At 38.6% G+C, this 6000-nt stretch overlaps 1 protein-coding gene across 1 annotated transcript in view; it reads right to left on the reverse strand.

Moving 5' to 3' along the window:
• LOC148350871 (myocyte-specific enhancer factor 2C-like) overlaps positions 1-2633 on the reverse strand; it is a 48886-nt gene extending 46253 nt beyond the window's left edge. The window contains exon 1 of the mRNA XM_088355656.1: positions 2525-2633. The gene's annotated coding sequence lies outside the window, so the exon portion shown is untranslated. The remainder of the gene's footprint in view (positions 1-2524) is intronic.
• Positions 2634-6000: the final 3367 nt, after the last annotated feature.

The following is a 6000-nucleotide window of genomic DNA, read 5'->3' on the forward strand; positions in this document are numbered from 1 at the left end:
AGTTGTATTTCTGTTGTATTTTTGTAGTATTACAGCAGTTTTGTTTTTGAAGTAATTCTGTATTGTTTTTTTTTAAGTATTTCTGGTACTATTTCTGTGGTATCCTTGTTGTTTTCCTACAGGAGTATTTTTGTAGTATTACTGTAGTTGTATTTTTGTAGTGTTTCATAAGTAGTATTTTTGTACTATTTACCTTGGTAGGGTTATTGGAGTATTTATGCAGTATTCTTGTAATAGTACTGCAGTAGTATTCCCGGAGTAGGATGAGGAGCAACTGGCTGAAGTTAACAGATATTAATTTAGTTGGTAAAAAATTAGCATTTCATACTTAACCAAACTCCAAATTTAAACCAGGCACAATTTTTTTCCTCAACTAATCTCGAGGCACCCTGTCTGTGGAAAATATTTGAAAATTAGTTTCATGTTTTTTAATCATGTAGCCTAAATTGAGAGTATAAAGCTTTTGTGATCAGTGAGGCTGAGGAAGTAATTCAAGTAAGTCATTTTGTTAAATAATTTTGATGTTTTTTGGGATTTAACTACATTATGAGCCATTTTTTCCCCTCTTTACTTCATTTTAGAAAAGAAAACTTAGAAAAAAACCTTTAATAATACTTAAAGGTGAAGTTCTCAAAAATTTTCCGACTCTCTGCCGCCATATCCTGGCTTAAAGTTACCATCGCAGGCTGAGTCAGCTCATTCCTTAAGTACTAATAAACTCTTATTTTTTTCATCTTGGTGGGGGGTTAGGGTTGGTGTTTAGATTGTACTTTAAACAGGCCTTTTTTTACTTTTACCATTTTCAGGCTACACGAACAAAAAACCCGGGAATGAGCATGAAATCACTATCCACCCCTCCTCCCCCCTCTGCCCTTTCCTGTTTCTTAATGTGTTGCGAGTCCTGGAACAGCAGTGCTAAAGGCAAGATAAAAGCAGATAAGTGCAGTGGAATTTTTTTTAAAAAGGTTCTTTGAACTCAGTTGGGCGTTGTTAACACCTGATGTCGGCATATTGTGTCGTAGAACCGTAAACGAGTTCCTCAAAACACAAAGAATACAAAGTATGGAGAGTCAAAGTGACCAAACCACACCATTTTTCATTTTCTTCCAGCCTTCTACAAGCTTTTTTTTTGACGGGTTTGGGGGTATCGTAGCAGAAAAATGGCCGCCATTCTGTCAACTCCCTCTAGGTGAGGGTTATGTTATGTCAAATAAATGCAGATTTGTTGTCACACAAGAATTTTAAAAAGTGCACGTTTGTTTGACAGTTAATGTATGTTTGCAAATTATCAAACTAATACCGTTTTTAGAAGAGAAGAATTTACTTTTATTGTCATTCTTTGTAACAATGCACACAGAACGAAATGTCGATACACCTGACCCGTATACAGGTAGTTAAACTGTAGCGAGACGATGCAGCCGCAGCCATTTTAGTCATTAGGTGACCAAACCCCCCAATTCCAACCCTTAATGCTGAGCGCCAAGCAGGGAGGCAATGAGTACCAATGTTGTAAGCCTTAGGTATGACTCGGCCGAGGCTTGAACCAGCGACCTCCCAGTCTCAGAGCGGGCGCCCTACCATCGAGGCTACCGAGTTATTTTAATTAAATATTTACTTTTTTTTTACCAATAGAAGGCGCTAGATAATACACAATATCCCTTAAATGAAAATAAAGTGTAGGTCCGAAAATTGTCTTTTTAAAATTAGCGCCAAAAAGTTATTCAACACTGGGTGGAAAAAACGATGAAACGACTTTTTTTTTGTTTAGTAGTAGGTTCTAACTTTTTTGGTTTTTTTTGGTAAAATATTTTGTGCAATCCTACACAGGTCCATGAAATAAAATATAAATTGTAATATACTGTGCCAGCTCGTGAGCAGGTAATTAGTAGATAATGAGAAAAAAAAAATATCTGCTGCCACCTATTGATATGGATGTATGTTACAGTTACTCAGCTGATTTATGGAAAAAGCAAAGATACTGAACAATGGCATGTTTTTTTTGAAAGGATAAAGTTGTGAAATGTCCTGCCGCACACTAGACAAGATCTCTCAGCACACTGGTAGAAAAACACTGGTCTAGATGAGTGGGGCCCACCAAAATGTCCTTATAAGGACAAAGGGCCCCTAAAATGATAGTAAAAACTCCTAAAGGGCCAATATTCATCACCCTCGAAATATTGTTACAAGGACAAGCAGTCCACACAATATGGTAAACACCCCCTATACCCCTGAATTACTAGATTCCTGGCCCTAATTGACCCGGGTAGGCCCCTCCCAGTTTAGAAGGCACTCACGCCCCTCCCCACCAGCAGCACAACCAAATTGGGAATGCTGATTTCCCCACAAATTCAAAGCACCAAAATCAATCTGTAACATTGCGACCTGTTGTACACCGTCACACAAAATGGCCGAAACAAGAACACACTAAACCAGCAAACCGATAACAAGCTAGGCTGTCACTGTAAAAATCCACTCTTTTTAAGCCACTTCTTTCTAGATGAAAAGTGTGGGGATGTGGACTCACTGCAGCGTGATCTTCACCAGGAAGAAGCGCTTTCAGGTCCAGCCGTGAGTCCCCCGTTCGATTCCAGGTCTTAAAACCACTGGGCAAGCCAGGCCAGCTGGCTTTAGGAGGCACGACCTACAAGTGGCGAGGGTCCCGAGCAGGCTCAGAAGATGTAGTCCAGAACCAGAGGACTCTAATGCTACTGCCCCTCCCTGAACAACACACCCGGTGAACCAACCCCCCCCCTCAAACGACAACTCTTTCCCCTTCTTGATGAGAAGCTCACCTGTCACTGTCACTCCTGCTAAATTTAGCTGAGGTGTCGATGATGCTGTGCGTGTTTGTAAGCGAATGTGTGAGCGTGTATATACATTAGTGTCCGATTTGGAATGTGTGGGTTGTGCTGGAGCGATTGAGTTTGTGTTCCTGAAAAATAATAATAAATTACAGTTTCTCACTCATTTATAACGGTAATACAGTCACTCCCGAAGTTACCGACACCAAAAAGTAACGCGTTACTCGGAAAGTGACTATTTAGTTACAAATTACCGTATATACTCGCAAAGAAACCGACCCCCTACACCTGCTTTAAAATAAATAGAAGAGAAAATTTACACCAATCTGTGGAAGCAGTGATCTCTTCACATTTCTTGGCTTTGTGCAATTTTACAAACTCTTAGCGGAGACACACAATATCCATTTTGTCCCTCAAAGATCTCCATTTCTGGGTATTGTGCAAGACATTTTCATTTTTTTCTCTCCAGATTTGGCATATGGTAAAAATGATTCTAAAAAATAAAAAGTCCCCAAAAATATTTTAAAGTAACTCCTGGGCTTACATTGATTTTGTTGTTCCGTTGTAAGCCACATGTCCTCACTGCCCCAATTTTAGTTTACTGCTCGCTACTGCGGACACACGACCAAATATGTGCATATAAGCTGACCCCCTGATTTGAGTATTTAATTTTATAGTTGTATCTACTGTATGCTGGGGAGAAATTAAATGAGAAGAGAAATTCGGGGTCCTCATACTCTGTGCTTGAAACAGCACCACCATAACCGTATTTGGTTGTAATCAGTTAGCTACAAACATGCCCACTCGTTGTTTCTAGCAGATTAAGGGTTGTATTTGACAATATGATTGCAGAATAATTTAGCAGTGAGAGTACTTTACAATCCATTTACTGCATCTAATGAGTAACACTACACTAAGTAATGGTAGTTGAGATACAATTCATTTTCATTATTAATAACGCATTCCAGTACTCGTTACTGAAAAGGTATTTTCACTCCAGGAACATATTACTTTATAACACATTAATCCCAACACTGGTAAGCATATATATATATATATATATATATATATGTATGTATGTATGTATGTATGTATGTATGTATGTATGTATGTATGTATGTATGTATATGTATACAGTTTATCAGTGTGTAGTGTTGGGACTAACGCGTTACAAATAAATGCGATCCTGGAATGCTATCACTTTTCTCGGTAAGGAGTACTGTAACACGTTGCTAGTAAAATATTGTTTTTTCATCATGAAGATACTCTCCCAAACCTATACACTCACATCCAAGCCGTAATTACAACTATAAAACAAAATACTGAAATAGGTGGTCAATTTATATGGGCATATTTGGTTGTGTGTCTCCAATAATGTATGGTAAGCAGTTGTCAATAGGGGCCGTGGTTTACACAGAAGAATCTATTCGTCAACTATGAGAACAGGGTTTACGGTAAAAGTGTGAAAAATTTGGGTTTTTACATTTAAGATTATTTTTGCAATACACCATGTTTGGCAAAAAAGGGTAGGACCCAGAGAAGTAAATCTTTGAGTGGTCTAAAGCCATAATGGATATGGATATGGAGTGTCTCAGGCAAGGTGTTTTATGATGCTATTTTGAAGCCGTTTTAGATGGTCACTTTCTTTGGGAGTGTCTACGGTAATTTCTAACAAGTTACTTTCAGAGTAACATGGTACTTTTGGGTGTCAGTAATCTGGGGGGAGGGTTGCCGAATTCCTTTTAAAATGGAGTAACTAGTAACACTAACCAATGATGTTTTTCAGTATCGCGCCCAACAGGGTTAGTGTGATATTTTGAAATGTGTGTCCAGTGTTGTGCCTTTTTTTGATGTTGAAATACTTTTTCTCACAAATGTTATCACATAAAAGCTGGTATCCATTGTTATCAGATGCCAGGAAAACCGGATTTGTTTTGAAAAGCCAGGAAAAGGCCAGCAGTTGATAAAGATTAACCACAACTCCCACAGTTGATTCCATGAACTGTATTAAGGAAAAAGTAGCCTTTGTGGAAGCTAAAGAGCGACATTAAGCTCTCAATGTGTTAGCGGAGAACATCACCCCAGATTTTGACGGAAAGATGCAGCTTGCGGTTTCAAGTTGCGCTGACAGCCGTGTGTCCAGGGTAAACCGACCCGGACCGAAGGACGGCTGGAGAGGCGAAAACACGACGGCCTTCACTGCCTGGACGATATTCACTTTTGTTTTGACACTAAAGATGCAATTCTAATGTCGCACTTCTTAGTCATATTTAAGTCTTTTGTTTTGCTAACATCGTCCACTTTGACTTTTGATTCATTTTGATTATTTACCCTCTGTTCATCCAAATCCAAGATTACAACTATATCAAAATCAACTACTTTATGAAAAAAAAAACAGGGGAACAAAAATGAACAAATATGTTGGTTTCAAATAATTGATTCAAGTAGATGTTTGATCGATATCAGGGGTGTCAAACATGCGGCCTGTGGGCCGGTTTAGGCCAGCCAAGGGTTTGAATCTGGCTGTGAGACAACGCCAAGAGAAGCGCAAGAGAAAAATGAGCATTTTTAAATACGTCCTCCAGATGTCACCAGAAACAGGTACCACTCCCAAAGCAACCCTATATGCTTTTCTTTCTCTTTTTCACTCTGTCTTTCTTTCGCTTTCTTCTTTCTCTATTTTTCTCTCTCCATTCTACATTTCTCTCCTTTTTACCCCTCTTTCTCTTTTGTATCTCACTTCTCTCTATCTTTCTTTCTTTCGATCAGGTCTCTCCTTATCTCACACTTCTTTCATCTCTATTTTTCTTTTCATTTTCTCTCCATCTCTTTATTTTTCTCTCGGTCTCTTTCTATTTGTTTTCTCTATCTCTATGTCCCTTTTATTTTTTTCTCTTTCTCTATTTTTCACTCGTTTTGTCTCTCTTTCTCTCTGTCTCCATTTGATAGCCCTCTCCTTTCTCTCTCATTTTTCTCCCCTTCTCTCTTGTTTTTCTCCCTTTCTCTTTTTCATCTCTCTCACCTTTTATCCATCCTGCTTCTTTCATTCTTTCTTTGTCTTTAATTCACTAGTCTGGCCCCTGCGAGCCTGCCTTTTCTATGATGTGGCCCCCCAGCTAAAATGTGTTCGACATCTCTGATTTATATCATTTTAGTTACTACAACCACTTGAAAGACATCAATAGATTTTGAACTTGCA

This window comes from Urocampus carinirostris, chromosome 16 (genome assembly GCF_059441175.1).
Source record: "Urocampus carinirostris isolate Australia breed hairy pipefish chromosome 16, RoL_Ucar_1.0, whole genome shotgun sequence".
Taxonomy (NCBI): domain Eukaryota; kingdom Metazoa; phylum Chordata; class Actinopteri; order Syngnathiformes; family Syngnathidae; genus Urocampus; species Urocampus carinirostris.